The 17,179-nt window shown below is 39.7% G+C and overlaps 1 long non-coding RNA gene across 2 annotated transcripts; it reads left to right on the top strand.

Moving 5' to 3' along the window:
- The first annotated feature begins 1,331 nt into the window (after positions 1-1,331).
- On the top strand, positions 1,332-15,228 carry LOC115513583. Of its 2 annotated transcripts, XR_003968751.1 has the most exons (4): positions 1,332-1,669; positions 8,895-9,087; positions 14,304-14,465; positions 14,595-15,228. It is a non-coding gene; the product is annotated as an uncharacterized LOC115513583 (long non-coding RNA). The 2 variants fall into 2 exon arrangements; XR_003968750.1 differs by having other exon boundaries at positions 14,304-15,228.
- The last annotated feature ends 1,951 nt before the right edge of the window (positions 15,229-17,179 follow it).

Here is a 17,179-nt window from a genome sequence, read left to right as displayed (position 1 = left end):
TGGCTCAGTTGGTACGGCATGTGACTCCTGATCTCAGGGTCGTGAGTTCGAACCCCATGGTGGGGGTAGAGATTAAAGAAAATAAATCTCACCTAATAAAACTTCTAAAAAAAAAGTTCATCTTTCTAGTTTTCAAAAGTTGCTAGATCCATTTTATGAAAATGTTGAGTTAATGGACGTCAGTGACAGTCAAGTAACTTGTTTTCATTCCCTCAACTTTAGGCTATAATGATAATGTTTTCAGAATGATAATTAACTGATAATATTTCATGTAGAGGTTTTATTTCTCATTTTTTTTAATAATACAGCTGTGACTTTCATTTCACTTCACAGAAACAGTATAAATAATACTCTTAATCTCTAATCTGAATTTTAAATTTTAAAAAAAGGATTATGGAGATGTTCATTATTTTTGTTGGAAGACTGTTGATATTTCTTGATGTGTGCTCAGGTCAAAATATAACATCAGTGAGCTTCTTTGCTTTTCTGTTTTTAAGCTTACACTTTGAGATCAAGTTTCAGCCACACCAAAAGGTGACTTTTATTAAAGTAGTTTTGTCTCAAAACTATCTATCCATTCTAAACACGGGATATTAAATCTAAGACAAGAATCTTCTGCCGAACTGATTTCCCATGACTTGGAGTTATCTCTTTAACCGTCAATGAAGGTTATTATTTATATATTTATCTTTTAATGACCCTGACTCTCTGCCGTCATTACAAAAAGAAATTTAAAGCAAAACTGGTAAAACATTTTTTTCTACAAATTATGTAATCTGAAAGTCATGAGGCTTTTACGTATATCGGGTTCATCCAGAACCTTGAATACATACAAGGTTCTGTGCAGGCACTGTAGACATAAGAGTTAAAGCAGAGATATAACCCACTCCTTGGTGTTCCTTCTCCTCTGAACCAGGCTCGGGTCCGAAGCAGATTTAGGCATCCAAAACCCAGCACTTGTAGTAAGTACCAACAAACTCCAATACTATGCAAGATACAAAAGAAATTAGAAAGCACGCTTTCTACCCCAAAGGAGCATGCTTGCTTAAGACTTAGGCCATATAAACTAGAGAATAATACCAGACCACACGTATCTTAGAAACCACAGACTGTAAACATTTTGAGAGTTAAGAAAGTTTTTATCTGCAGTAGTTAGCGATTTGTCTATGTTAGGGACTGCTGTATTTTGAAGAAGGGATGGGATTTGGGGCTCTAGAGATAATGCTACGCAGTACAATAAAAATAGCTGAGATGACTCTGTGACTTAAAATCGTGCCTGGTCTGCTGACAGCTCGGAGCCTGCTTGGGATTCTCTCTCTCCCGCTGCCTGCTCACTCTCCTGCACTCTCTCTCTCTCTCTCTCAAAATAAATAAACTTTAAAATAAATAAAATTGTGTCTGGGAACCAACCTAAGTGGAAAAGAGGCTTCGCTCGGGCTTTCCACAAATATTTAGCACCGAGAATGTAGAGGGCACTTTGGAGATAGGAATTAAACGCAAACTAAATAGCATCTATTCTCTAGGAGCTTACGTCCTAGTAGAACAAGCACAAGGCGCAGAGGACCTCAAGAGGCGAAGGAACTTCACCTTCCACGGGTTCACGGGTTCGGTTACCGCAGCCTACCTCGGCCCAGAAGCAGGTGGTCTCCCTCTGGCCCGTCCCCAGAAGGTCAGTAGTGGTGCCTGTGTCTCTCGCCTCCCTCCATCCCCTCTCATCATCCCAAGGGGGTGTGTATGGTACAGGAAGATCTTTCGAGAGAAAGCGACCACGCACCTGATTTCCATTTTGGTATACTACAATCGTTCTATTTTATCATTAGTTCCCTGTTGATCTTCTAATGTGCCTCATTGATAAGTTACACTTTTTCACAGGCATCAATGTATTGGAAAAAAAACATCGTAAATAGAGGTCAGTACTACTCTGTGATTTCAGGCGTCCACTAATAAGGGGATATGTATAACCAAGAGCATTAGTACAAATAAGGAAGAGCTCCTGGTTAAATTGATCAGGGAGCGCTTTATGGAGCATGTGACATTCCAGCGTGGCCTCGAAGGGACTTCACTAAGCCGAAACAATAGAAAGGAAGGACATCACCGACAGAGAGGATGTGGTTAAGATTTATCCCTACTACGTCCTGTTTATAATCTCATTTAGGGGCACCGGGGTGGCTCGGTCAGTTAAGCCAACCTCGGCTCAGGTCATGATCTCTCAGTCCGTGAGTTCGAGCCCCACGTCGGGCTCTGGGCTGATAGCTCAGAGCCTGGAGCCTGCTTCCGATTCTGTGTCTCCCTCTGTCTCTGCCCCTCCCCCACTCACATACTGTCTCTGTCTCTCTGTCTCAAAAATAAATAAGCATTAAAAAAATGTAATCTCATTTTAACCAAGGCAAGTATTATTCTCCCATTTTATAGACAAGAAGGCTGTGTCTCTCATTGTTTTGCATCTTCATCATGCTGGTGCAGGAGTGGTATTTAAAAAGTTTGCGTGACAACAGCGTTGCTCGTAAGCAATGGTGCAGGAATCGTGAAGAATCAAGACGAAGGGAGCCGACCGACAGTGTTTCAGTGGTCTAGCAAGAACCCAGCAACGCCGTGGTAATATTGTGAAGAACAAGGGACAGAATTGAAGATGATTAAAAGTGTGTGGGCTCGGGGCACCTGGGTGGCTCAGTGGGTTAAGCGTCCAGCTCTTGATCTGGGCTCAAGGCATAATCTCCCAGTTCATGAGTTCAAGCCCCACATCGGGATTCTTTCTGAGATTCTCTCTCTTCTCTCTCTCTGTCCCTCCTCAGCTCTCTCTCAAAATAAATAAATCAACTTAAAAGATTAAAAAGAAGTGTGTGGGTTCTTCAAGTGGAAAGGGCACCCGGTGGGTCAGAGTCCTTTCTTTAATGTGCTAATAATTCAGCTCAGGAACTGGCAATAACAGGACAGAAAAGTGAGAAGGAAAGGAAGTAACGCCGGGAGCATGAAGGTATACACACAGTACCCGTTACCAAGCTGACCACAGTTCTTTTTAATTGGAAGACTCAATAAAATTACAGAAGACATTTGTTGACAATTCAGATAGATGAGGATCAATGTCCAAGAAGATTGGGCCAACTGGAGTGCGGGGCTGGATGTAAGACAAAATTTAACAGGAAAAAATGAAACTGCATTTAAAAATGTGGCAGTTTGGGGGGCGCCTGAGTGGCTTAGTCAGTTGGGTGTCCGACTTTGGCTCAGGTCATGATCTCGCGGTCTGTGAGTTCGAGCCCCGCGTTGGGCTTGTGCTGACAGCTCAGAACCTGGAGCCCGCTTCGGATTCTGTGTCTCCCTCTCTCTCTGCCCCTCCCCCGCTCATGCTCTGTCTCTCTCTCTCTCTCTGTCAAAAATAAACATTAAAAAAAAATTTTTTTAAATGTGGTGGTTTGGGGGTGCCTGGGTGGCCTCTGACTTCGGCTCAGGTCATGATCTCAGGGTTCATAGGTTTGAGATCTACTTTGGGCTCTCGGCTGTCACCACAGAGCCTGCTTGGGATCCTCTGTCCCCCTGTCTCCCCCCTCCCCCACTCACTCTCTCTCTCTCTCTCTCTCTCTCTCTCTCTCTCAAAAATAAATGAACATTTAAAAAATATAAAAATAAAAATTTAGCAGATTCACTTATATAAAGTTCAGTGTGTGCCATTCTGAACCCCCCCTCCCCCCCAAAAAAAAACAACATCGTCTTGGGATATTAGAAATACATTAGTTAGAGCCATATTTAAAAAATAGCCACGCTCTCTTCCCTCACGACCAGAGAACATCATGGAAGTCTTTTTTGTAACTGTGACTTCTGGATCCCAAGCTTGGATCCCAAGCCTGAACAATACAGAAAGAAATGCGCACGTTTTGAGGCCATCAAGCTCTGGAAACCAAGCCTAGAGAAGGGCCTTTGTGAGAGGGCCGGAGGCGGGACAGCCTGGATGGTCCGTCAGGCAGCCAAGAAAGCACTTCAGGCTTCAGGAAGGTCACAGCAGCAGCAAGAATAAGGAGGCATCCTAATGAAAAATAATAATAATAAATAAAGAATAGCCGTAACGTTGTCTTTCCAGGAGAAGAGAGAGAGAGAGAGAGAATGAGAGAGTGAGTCTGGGGAGTATGAATAAAGGAGAGTGGGCCATTGTGAGGGAAATGCCTTGTCTCCATTAACTTTTACGTAAAACAGGATTAGCCTCCCAGCAAGCAGCTGGCGGGAATTCATGGCTCAAAAAGGAAAACTCACATTTGCATAATAACCAGACATAGAGGAATATATCTTCAGGGAAGACCAGGATATTAAAAATTCCAGTATTACTCACACCAATCCATTAAGATCTATCAGGACAAGCCAGGGGAGGGCATGCTTGACTCTTGTCCCTGCGTCTGCACGCTGAAGCCAAGTTCTAAAAGAACACCACTTCTGGGCGCTTGGGTGCTTAGGACCTCTCTGCTCTGGCAATGTGCAGGTGCAGCAAAGAAGAGCCCCAGAAACGAGGATCGGTGACCCAGCCACATTCTAACACCAGGAAGAAGGGCCAGGCAGGTGTTTCTCTCAAAGGCACGGATCAAATTTTGCTTATTTTGTAGCTGGGGCCCTTTTTAAAATAAAAAGTCCCCACAACATATAACAAAAGTTTTATTTTATTTTTTTAATGTTCATTTATTTGAGAGAGAGAGAGAGAGAGAGAGAGAAAGAGAGCCCAAGCAGAGCAGGAGCAGAGAGAGAGGGGGAGACAGAGAATTGGAAGCAGGCTCGGCACCCAATAGGGCACTTGAACTCACGAACTGTGAGATCGTGACCTGAGCCGAAGTCGGCTGCTTAACCAACTGAGCCACCCAGGTGCCCCTATAACAAAAGTCTCATCACTGTGCTTTTGTGCTCGGAGAAGTTAGGGCTGCCTCGTTCCCTAATGCCTGAGGTTCCGTTGGAAATGAAGGGTTTGGTTCGGCACATTGAAGAGTTATTCTTTTGAGGCTCTGGATTCTGGCAGAGGTGAGGCTGCTTGTTGAGATAATGATGGAAAGCTTTACATTTTATTTCTCCACCACCTAGGCCATCCCCCATTCTGAAAAGAAGTAGCTGACTTAGGTTGTTGTTATGAAACTCCAAATCACATGTGAAAATTTCCTGGCTTGAAAAGTTACGATACGTTCATTTTCAGAATTAGGTCAATTTTCTGACTTAAACTAATAAGGTATCCATGCAGATATGTTTTGAGATCATCCACGGGTGCAACAGAGTATTTTCTGAACAAGTCACGTTATATATAATGCAGTATTTCTAATTTTGATAATTGCAATATGATATGATGCTAATCCCATTTTATGGTTGAGAATATATCTAAGGGTTACAAAGTAGTGAGTGAAACTAGGATTGAAAACTAGCTCCGTGTCCCCCCCACCCCAACCATGCTGCTTTTCAGTAATGATTTACACAGTAATTGTGTTGTATTGTATTCATTTCTAGGTGAAAGTCTACTTAGTATTCATAAAACATCCCGTGTAAATTTCCAAATGAAATGAATAGGTCCAGTGCCATGAGTATTTGTATAGATATTAGATTTTATCACCTTTTTGTATGCCTTTTCTCATCATTGAGATAACAGGAGCCATAGAAATATTAGTGAAGAAATATTTAAATAGGAGATAAAATAGCATGTAAAGTGACAATTCTAATCAAGCATAAAACATGCAAATTTCCAAAGTATATGAGGTGTCAATTATTAATCATCATTCAGGAAGATGTCTTTGTTACCTATCTTATGGTAGTTAAAGTCAAGCGAAAAGGGAAAGTTGAACATAGATCCACATTGTTTTGGATACAAACATGGTTTAAACACAGTGTAACATTATATCATAAAGTCTCTGAATTTGATCCTTTCGGAAATATTTTTAAGAAGAAATAGAGCAATTTTCTATGATTTTTGATAGAGGAGAAAATTATTTAAATGTATTTCTCGGGCAAAAGGGAGCATCAAATTGTACTTTTAAAAAATAACTTAAATTGTACTATTTAAATATAATGTCAAGAAAGCAAAGATAGGAATTCAGAAGGAAATGAAGACATTAATAAATTCCTTTTACAGAAGCAGTAAAAGTGAAAAAGAAATAATTGAGCTCCTTAGCAAGTGATTCCATATCTCAGAGTAAACCAGTGGAGGTCACTCTATAGAACTAACCCTTGCCGACTGGCCAGTTCTTACTTTCGGTGTCTGAGTCATAGAAGTGAATAATTTCATAAAGTCCACGTATTGGTGGGTTTTATAACGTTATAAGGACCAATAGACATTTGTTATGTGGTTGGTTTTGCTGGAGACAGGACACCTTTCATTCAGTCATTTCCAGTTACTTGAAAGACCTTATGTTTGGTTATTTACCTATGAATGTTGCCAAATGGGGTCTAAGGAAACCATGTTAGGTGAAAGACAACAGGAGTTTACATTCCTGGAGGTCAATCATGGAAAGAAAAGCCAGCTTTGAGATCAGTCAATTAGCCAGGCATGCTTAGTTTTCTTTGCTAATAGCAAGGCTTAGTTTGGCCCAGTGGGGTCAAATGTTAAGACTGGTTTTGATTCAGCAATCGCATCCTTTGATACCTTTGATTTTTGTTATTTTGGAATATCTTTATACATTATACCTTGAGACCTTTTCCGTTACTTCCACACTCGTATTCCCTAGAAGTAGCTCACCAAAAGTAGTTTAAGCTTTCATGCAGAGTCTGCTTATTCATAACCAACCAATGTACCATGTACCATTATAATAATTATTGAAAGATCCAGCCTTCATCGCAAGTATATTAACTATTCTGATAAAATAACTTGCACCATTTCATAGTCTACAAGGGGCTGCAACTTTTTGAACTCATAATGTTGACTGTAAGAAACTGAACCTCAGGAAGTAATCTATGGGAGAAAAAATAACTTTTAAAACTCACCTTTTTAAAAATTAATTTCAGACCCAAATCACTAATGACTTCCTTTGGTGAATGACCACGAAGTTAAATGCTTGATAAAAGATATTTTTCTTTGTTTCAGCCTCTGTTGGAAATAGTTGTAAAATGTTTAGTACATGGTACATCAATCCTCTTTGATGCTTAAGCAACCCTGAATGCCTTCAGGTCAATGCCCACGAAGGTTCTTTAAATAGAGATAAAGATCAGAACTGACACAGGGACCCCAGGGGCCTATCCTAGAAAATGTTGTGTTTGTTTTGTTTTGTAACTAAACAAATTCCTGTGAACTCTTTGTTGTCATTTTTCTAAATCCTTCAAAAAAAAAAGAGGGATTTGGAAGACAAAACAGATTGAGGCGTCAAAACATTTAAAGTTTCTTCTATAGGGAGAGTCCTATGTTCCTTAGCGTTTCAGCTGAACTAGAGCCAATATTTCACAACATACTTTCGTTATTGTCTCTTACAAGCACTTAAAGCTTTCATTGCTGTTTTTACTCTTGCTACTTCAATAACTTCCTCTTCAGCATATGGCATACATTCTGAGTGTGTTTGTAAATGACTTGTAATATGGTGTAACTGATATGTAAAACCTGCACATTTCATTAAAATTTAGCCCGGTGTTAGGGGCCACTTAGATCTGTTGGCTGGAGTGTGATTGAACTTCAGTTCAGTCTCTGCTCAGGACTTATTCCAGTGGCCAATGATTGCATTCCTAACTGCTATAAATCGTCCCACAAATGTATGACCGTATGGAATATGAACAAGAAAGAGTGAATGTGCAAAGAGTATCTCCAGGCCCATAGATTATTATTAGCGTAGGTGTTATATGTTCTAGAGTTTACCTGTTTGTCAAATCAAAACAGAAGCTTCAGTCTTAGTTCTTTTCGGTACTACGGGTAGAGGCATGTAACATCTTGCGTATGGAAACGAGTAATCTTAAGAACAGAATGCTTAAATTCACATCCCAACTCCACAATTTCCCGGCTAATTATCAAATTATTTTCTGTTCCTCAATTTTCTCATCTGTCATTTAGGGCAACGGTAAGTGCTCCCATGCCTCTTACTGCACCATTATTCTCAACAGCCAAGATTTATGGCAACAACTTAAGTGTCCATCAAAGGAGGAATGGATGAAGAAAATGTGATCTTTATATATAATAATAACCATTATTGTTTTATCATTATATATAAATATAGATATATATAGTGGAGTACGGTCCAGCCATGAGAAAGAAAGAAATCCTACCATTTATGACCACATGGATAGACCTTGAGGGCCTTATGCTGAGATAAGTCAGACAGAGAAAGACAAATACTGTATTATCTCACTTACATGTGGAATCTAAAAAAGCAGAACTGGAAAAAACAGTAGAATGGAGGGTTGGGCAGATGTTGTTTAAGGGTATGAACTTGCGACTAGTTGATGCATAAGTCCTGGAGACCTAATGCACAGTATAGTGATTACAGTCAGCAATCCTGTATTATAAACTCCAAAGTTGCTAAGAGACTAGATCTTAATTGTTCTCACCACAAAAAAGAAACGCTGATCACATGACGTGATAGAAGTGTCAGCTCATGCTACGACGGCAATCGCATCACAATATGCAAACGTATCAAGTTAACCCAGCGCACACCTTAAACGTACACAATGTTATTTGTCAGTTATATCTCAGTTAAAAATACAGCAAGTACGCAGAAATTAACAATTCCTGGTGCATAGAAACATCTGAATAAATGTTAGCACTGATGACTCGAGTTTTTAAGTGAGTTGGGATGCTTTGCAACAGGGCAGATGCCAACAGTCATCCAGCAAATACTTACAAGCACCTTCCCTGCGCAAGACCACAGTCAGATCTTTGTCTGCGAATCCGCTAAAACCCACCCGCGCCCTTTTGTAAATGCCGCCCCATGTTTACAATGTTTTCTAACGTTGTTGCTTTGCAGGAAAACCAGACAAGGCAGAAGGAAAATGAATAAGCCGAACAGGTTATTGCTGACAGCTTACGGGAACTCTTCTGTCTCCAAGTTTGAAAAAGGGAAGTTGTTCTTGTTCATCCCCAGGAAGATGGGCTGTCGGCTGGCTGGCAAAAAGAGCTGTGTGATATTTGCAAATGAAAAGTACACCACTCAAGGAAAGGTACATATTTCTGAGGCTGTTCCGTGCTTGCCTTTTTTCTTGGTGGAATCTAGCAGGAAGTGAGGCACAGAGGGTTTTCTTTAGGGAAGATCACAGCCGGAATCTCCACAGAGCCCAGGCCTGCCCAGAGACCGGTGTTAGAGAACCACTAAACCTCAGGTTGCTGAGAGAAGCCCCACCCAGCAGAATTAGGCTGGTGCCTCTCAGCATCTCCGGTTGTGTCCGAATTGGAGCTGCTCTCACTGCCTGGAAACTTCAAGGTCACACCCAATTGGACAGGAGGACATCCAAATTACACAGTTGAAGCGGTGATTGGAAATAGTTGATCTGGTTTGATTCTAGGTCACTTTATTATTTTGAGTCTTGGGTGTGCTTTTAAGAATCACTGAATTTAGATATAAAAAGCTCCTCCAATCTTCTCATTTAATCGATGAGGAAAATGATGTCCCAAGAGGGTAAATACTCTACATCCTTTTAGGGAGATAAAAAGTTGGGGGGGGCACGTGGGAGGCCCAGGCATTAGAGTGTCCAGCTCTTGATTTCGGCTCGCATCATGATCTCACAGTTTCGTGAGTTCAAGCCCAGCCCTGCATCGGGCTCTGGGCTGACAGTGTAGAGCCTGCTTGAGATTCTCCCTCTCTCTGTCTCTCTCAAAATAAATAAATAAACTTAAAAAAAAATAAAGGAAAGATACAAAGTGGCCACTGGCTACCAACGCAGGCTCCCAGGACAGTTCCTGAGATTACTTCCTTCCTCCTCTGCTTACAAGCTTTCCCGAATAGGTCATTGACCCTCCCTGTACTTCAAGTGCCTGATCTAAAAATGGGGATAAAAGTAATCCAAAACTCAGAAATCGGCAGGAAGATCTAATGACATCTCATTAGGGTATTTAGTAATGAACCTGCCTAGCCTATAATAAGTATTCAATCAAGGTTGCCTCATTCTTATATTACAATTATACCTGTTGGTTTTACTTTGGGGAAACCTAAGTTGGAAAGAAACCAGAAGACAATGGGCTGACAGTCAAACATTGCTTTATGCTCTGATCTTCACTCTTGACCTCTAATGAGCTGGCTAAATGATAAGGAGAATTTTTATACTCAGGGTTATTTGTTTTTGTTTTTGCCTCCCAGCGCAGTATTCAGAGTACCTGAGAGGATTAGGTTATAAAAGTTATGCTTGGAATGTTTTTAAAGAATTTGATTATTTTATAAACAGTGTTTGAAAGAATTTAATTCTTTATGTTTTGGGGACTTCAAATGCTTAAGATGGCACTTCAAAGTATTACTATAAAAAGGAAAATTGTAAATTTACTAGGAAAAATATAAGGTATTATCTTTATGACACTGAGGTAGAAAAAGCCTTTTTTTTAGGTAAGAAGCAAGAACTAAAAATTCAAGTTCATCAAAATGCCAAACTTTGGTTCAACATAAAAACACTAAAATGTTAAGAAAGACAACTCAGCTGGGGAACGGATTTGCCTTAGATATCTCACAAAAGATACTCACCCAAAACATATTTAAAATATTTTATAAGCCGGTAAGGAAAAAAAGTCAAAAGACCTAGTAGGAAAATGTTCAAAAGGTAAGACTAAGAAACTCACAGAAAAAATACAAATGGCCAACGCATATATGACAAATGTCCACCTTCAACAAAAATGAGAAAAGGAAAATTAAAATGAGATTTTTTTTTCCCCTAGGAACGTAGATATTAAAATCCTAATAGCATCGAGTGTGGCTAGGGCTATGGAGACAGGCCATAGCTGTTTTTAGACACGGCTGGCGAGGTTGAGTTGATGCAGCCATTGAGAAGAACAATTTAGCAGTTTTCACCAAAACCCAAAATGCAGTCTGTGTCCCTCCTTCTCCGTATCAATGCTCAATACGGAGGAACACAGAGAGAAACACATAGACAAACGGAAACCAAAATAATGTGTGATTGTTTTGGGGTTTTTTTCTGTTGAAAAATTATAAAAAACCTAACTCTCCTTCGATGGAATAATGCTGAATAAACCAGGGCATATTCCTTCTCTGAAATGCTAAGCATGATTAAAAAGGAAAGTATTGGGCGCCTGGGTGGCGCAGTCGGTTAAGCGTCGACTTCAGCCAGGTCACGATCTCGCGGTCCGTGAGTTCGAGCCCCGCGTCAGGCTCTGGGCTGATGGCTCGGAGCCTGGAGCCTGTTTCCGATTCTGTGTCTCCCTCTCTCTCTGCCCCTCCCCCGTTCATGCTCTGTCTCTCTCTGTCCCAAAAATAAAAATAAACGTTGAAAAAAAAATATTTAAAAAAAAAAAAAAGGAAAGTATTAAACAGAGGGATAGATCTCCAGGGCTTAGCTTGAGATAAAAGTAACCAGTAGCAGGAAAACTCATATAATAGGTACAGTTTATATGTAGAATATAAAAAGATATAACCAAACGGAGTACAGATGTTTGGAGTCACATGTCTTTAAAAAAAAAAATTAATGTTTGTTTATTTTTGAGAGAGAGAGAGAGAGGGAGAGGCAGAGAGAGAGGGAGACACAGAATCTGAAGCAGGCTCCAGGCTCTGAGCTGTCCGCACAGAGCGTGACGTGGGGCTTGAACTCATAAACCATGAGATCATGACCTGAGCTGAAGTCAGACACTTAACCCACTGAGCCACCCAGGCACCCCTGGAGTCATATGTCTTTACGTAGAAGCACAAGAAAAGTCATGGAATGATACAACTCATAGCTGAAGAGCTGGGGATCATGGCAAAGGCATTGCGGGGTGGGCATTCATCGGGTTTTATGGGCCCAGCAAGTCAAGAACAGATTAATATGTAGACAGGGACAAAAATGTCAGTTTTATGATGGATGAAGGCTATAACGGAGCCGATGGCTTCGGTCCACAAGCAAACAGGCTTGCTGAGGTCTTGCTCCCATCACATTTACCCCCTGCATGTCCCCTCTCCCTTTCAGTCCAAGCCTTGGGGACATTCTGCAAGAGAGTTCAGTTCTTCATAACCTCATAATGGTCAGAGCCAGAGAAGGGAGTTAAAAGACCGGTTCCTCAATCTCATAACCTTTTAAGAGACGGGCTCCACTTGACTTAAAAATGTGGACCAATGCTGTCCCCACCACGTAGGTAACACATCTTTCTTTCACATCCTCTGGAGGAGTAAGTCTGGAAAGGATGGGGCAGCCAGGTCAGCATTACTCTTGTTGCTGCTTTTAATGTTACTGTTATTCTTGTCCCACCATGGTGATGAATGAGTGCCTCCCTTAACAGCGTTGCTAACAAGCAATGTTTTAATGCTTTAGAAAGAGGAAATGTATTCTTGCAACACAAGTGAACAAAACCAAAATTTAAATAGAAATTTAGAAAGGATGTTAGCTTTTTCTCAGAACAGTGGTCACGTACAAGTAATGTTTTAATACTTCCAAGGAAAAAATATGTTTGTACAAGTTATGTAATATAATAAAAATTAAGATTAAAGACAAGACAGAAAGCTCAATAGGGGCGCCTGGGTGTCTCAGTTGGTTAAGCGTCTGACTTCTGCTCAGGTCACGATCTCACGGTTTGTGGGTTCGAGCTCCGCATCGGGCTCTGTGCTGACAGCTCGGAGCCTGGAGACTGTTTCGAATTCTGTGTCTTCCTCTGCCTTTGCTCCTCTCCCGCTTATGCACTCTCTCTCTCTGTCTCTCATAAATAAATGTTAAAAAAACAAGTTTAAAAACATTTAAAAATAAAATTAAAAAAAAAAGAAAGCTCAAAAGATATCACATGAATTTTCTTCAAAAGGACTGGAAATTTCTATGAAATTGAACATGTAGACGTTCAGTAAGTTTTATATCAACACCACTATACATTCAAATTATTGAATAGCATTTTTGAAATAATAAATAAATATTAAAATGAAAAGTACTGTGTGCAAGGCACTTTACATGTTTTACACTTTACATGGTTTTTTTTTTTCATTTCATTTTTCTTTTTTTTTTTTTTTTAAGCACCATGGGGTTTGCATGCTTCTTCAGTTAAGGAAACTGAGGCTTAAAATGGATAAATATTTTTCCAAGGTCCCAGAAAAATTGAGCCCATTTCAATGCATATTTATCTCCCTTGTTCTTTACCAAAATTCTCTCCCAGCTACCAGGCCACCATTGGATAAGCTGAACATATGTGTTTAAAATTAAGATAAATTCAGTTATTCTCTTGGCATATACACTTGCAGTGATTCACAAACTTGAATCTTCATCTATAAAGAAGAAAGAGGCTTTTATTCTTGTAAACTATAATTATAAGCGCTCAATATTTTTAGAGAGAAAAATGTCTCTGTTTGTGCTAGGTATTTAATAATCACCTACAGATTTGCTCTAATTGTCAGCTTCTCCAGATGACTATGGTTCTTTAAATTTCTTAACAAATAATTATAAATAGATGTTTTAGTATGAAGACATGGGAAAGATCTTCAGTGTTTCCTGTACTTCATAAACAACCATATAATTTCCATCCATGACAATTTCCATTTTCTTTTTTTTTTTTTAAACATTTTTTTTTTGTTTGTTTATTTTTGAGACAGAGAGAGACAGAGCATGAATGGGGGAGGGTCAGAGAGAGGGAGATACAGAATCGGAAACAGGCTCTGAGCTGTCAGCACAGAGCCCGATGCGGGGCTCAAACTCAGGGACTGTGAGATCGTGACCTGAGTGAAGTCGGCCGCTTAACCAACTGAGCCACCCAGGCGCCCCGACAATTTGCATTTTCTAATATGAAACAGTGCGAGGCCACACTCTGGGCTTAAGTCTACTGGAAGCATTCTCACATTCTTTTCCTTCTCAATTACTTCAGATCTTCCTCCACAATGTCAGAAATTTACATAAGAGATTAATAATCAAATACATGAACATATCTTTGTTTTCATTTGCATCAAAGCTTCTTCTTTTCCTCTTCCTCCTTTCTCCCCCTCTCTCCTCTTTCCCTCCTCCTCCTCCTCCTCCTCCTTCTCCGTCTCTCCTTCTTCTTGTAAATGCTATTTAATCCCAAATAAAGACTATATCACATATAGGTGCAAACAACATATGACTCCATTGGCTACACATCAGGAAAAGCGATGATGGCAGTTTGGTGAGATTCACCGGCCAACAAAGATATGTCAGGGTACGAGCTGATACTCCAAATGTACGGACCACTTGATGATTCTGATTGTACATATGTTTAGCTTGGCTTGTGAGCTTTCTCCAATCTGTTATTGCAGAAAAGAACTGAGGTAATCCAAAAGAAAGTATTTGGGGACTTCCAGAAGATTCTCGAGCCAACAAAAATATACCCCAATGCCAAAGCACTCCCTCGCTAAAGTCAATATGTGAAAATGTGAATATTATTTTGGATGCCGTTGTGCTAACCCAAGTGTGTTAAGGTAAGAGCTTATATTTGTCAAAGTGCAGATTTGGTTCTTCTCAAGTCATAAAACATGGGAGCTAACATCTTGATGACTCACCTTAAAATCCTTTTCTTCTCTTTGGATAACGACAACGTATTTTGCCAGACAGCCTGGCAAAAAGAAAAGCTGCTTTTTTACCTGCCAAACGACTGAGATTATGATCGAGATTGAAAACCAAGATATAGAAACGATGGAATACCTCACAGCTCTTCTCCCAAAACTTGATTCCCCAGATAATAATCCCCATGTTATTATTCCCAGAATAATAATCCAATTATTTTCTCATTTATTCCCAACTCCGTAAGATTTGAGAATTAGCCCATACATGGGGCCCCAAACTCAAGCACTTCCCGTATTAACAATCGGAAACCATGCAAAAGAGAAAAACCATTTCAAATGCAGATTAAAGCAGGTATTTGGAAATTTGGACATCTGTTTTTAGGAACTCATCATGGAGGGAAGTCAAAGGGAAATCGGATCACATTGGAATACCATTTCCCCCCCATTCTTTGAAATTTGCCTTTTATGTAAATAAAAAAAATAATAAAAGCCAAAAAAAATATATATATATATAAACATCACTCTCTGAAATGGCTTCCTCACGTCACGCCTCAGGGATGTGAAGTAAAAAGACAGCACAATCAGTATACCAATCAGAAGGCTAGCAGATCATTGGCAACTCTGAGATCTATCATTCTTCCAACTAGGAGCAAGAGTTCTGATCGCATGTGAGTTAATATGAAACAAGGTATTTTCATGGAGATGTCCAGTGAGATTTTTCACTGTCATTCAGGGCTGAAGGAAATGGCTGTTTCTTCAGAGAGGCAAGATGGCCCCCTGGACTGAGTCCTGAACCAGGGGCTGTAGAACGTGGGTTCTCCCCTCAATCCTATTACTTGTAGTCGCTGTGGTTCACTCTCTCTGATCTTCCTTTTCTTTCTTCTTAAAGAGGAGTGCCCGCCATGCCCCCTTCGGAAGAGCTTTGAGAGGCAGAGTCAGTGAAGACGTGTATTAGAATCATCTAACAAAACAGACAGTGCTGTACGCGAAGATGTCATTACTAATATTAGAAACTCTATGCGATTACTAATGAGAGTGACACTGTGTGAATGCTTCCTGCAGGGATGTGGTGTCAGCTCAAATGGTGACCCTCCCGAGTAACTCAGGAAAGGGTGTGCATCATCTGATTTTTTGAAAGTGGAGATACAAGAATCATGCTAGAGACCAAACTGCAATGTAATATTATCTATTATAACATTATATTATATTGAATGTGTGTGTGTGTGTGTGTGTGTGTATATATATATATATATATATATATATAGTAACTGTCCCCAGCATCAAATAGGGAAGATTTATGTATTACAAAGAAAATGTGCTTTCAACAAGAACAGCTAAGAGAAATGTTTTTTTTTTAAAAAATTCCAGACAAGTTTTAAGCCAAAGGAAAACAAAAGAAATGTTAGAAGCCTACCAAGTCTAGTTGTAATCATTGTGGAAAGCAGGAAAAACTTGAGAATTAGTGGATTCATAAATAATGGTAAAACAAAGCTGTGGTTTGAACTGATCTTAATGCCCTCTGCAGGAGCAATCAGATACATTACGTGCTCAGAAAGCACACTGAGAAAAAAGAAGGAGGGAAAGAGAGAGAAGGAAAGGCGTATTGAAAGGTGTGGCTCTTCCGGGGCTGGCTTCAGCACCCTCTTGTGCTTATTAAATATTCTGTGCAAACGTCTGGGTTGCAAGCCATAAAATGAAGTTCTTGGAGATGCGTTCCACAGTGATCTTTCCGATAAAAGCCCTTAATTTTAGATGAAAAACATAATGGAGATAACGAAGATTTAATCACTTAATGTAATCTTGTCCTGCTTGGATTAGAATTCAGATTTCCTGATTCCTAATCTTTTTTGCCACCTTTCATCATGTTTCACATTTACAAGATATGATCATTTAATTATGGGACAGTGATTTCAACTCATTTTTGGACCCTGTCTAGTCGCCACTACTCAAAATTATATTCCAGTACACATTTCCTCTATAGGGATATGAATCAAAACTAACTGTATCTTAATAATTTTGTCCCGCCCCTTGAGATTAGAGATACGAAACAAAGGGTAGAATCTATGCTTATATTTTTCCATGTGAATGAAAAAAGTTTGAAATATAAATCACTAACAAAAATAAATGATAAAGAATTTCCAGTTATTAACTCAAACGGCTTTAACAAATTACAGTGGCAGAAATGCTAGACTAAATCATGTTATTGATATGAACGCATTGACAGATAGATGATAAATAAAATGGATACATACATAGATATCTAGTCTTTGTGGGTAGGGCGAGTTATTTGTCAGAATGTAAATGGGACAGTTAGGATTCCATCAGGTCATTTTTTCTTGCAGACAGTTGAAATGACATGAATTGTCTTTCTTGTTTGGCTTCAAGAGAGGCTAGGCAAAGTGTTTTTAGCCGAGATCCTAATTTGGAATCTCTCAAAGCCTTTGTATTGAGAATTTGACTGACTTGTCTCCACTTTGTGGGCTGATCTGGGATTTTCTAGGACATTAGCTGCAAAATGTTTATATGAATCCCTGTAGTGACATCTGGCACGAACGTTAAAAAAAAAAAAAAAATGTCCTTATCCATCGCACTAAGTCCAGACTCAAACACACTTCTCTGCATTCCACTAT

This window comes from Lynx canadensis, chromosome B2 (genome assembly GCF_007474595.2).
Source record: "Lynx canadensis isolate LIC74 chromosome B2, mLynCan4.pri.v2, whole genome shotgun sequence".
Taxonomy (NCBI): domain Eukaryota; kingdom Metazoa; phylum Chordata; class Mammalia; order Carnivora; family Felidae; genus Lynx; species Lynx canadensis.
Note: the sequence above shows the minus strand (reverse complement) of the source record. Positions and strands in the feature narration are given on the sequence as shown.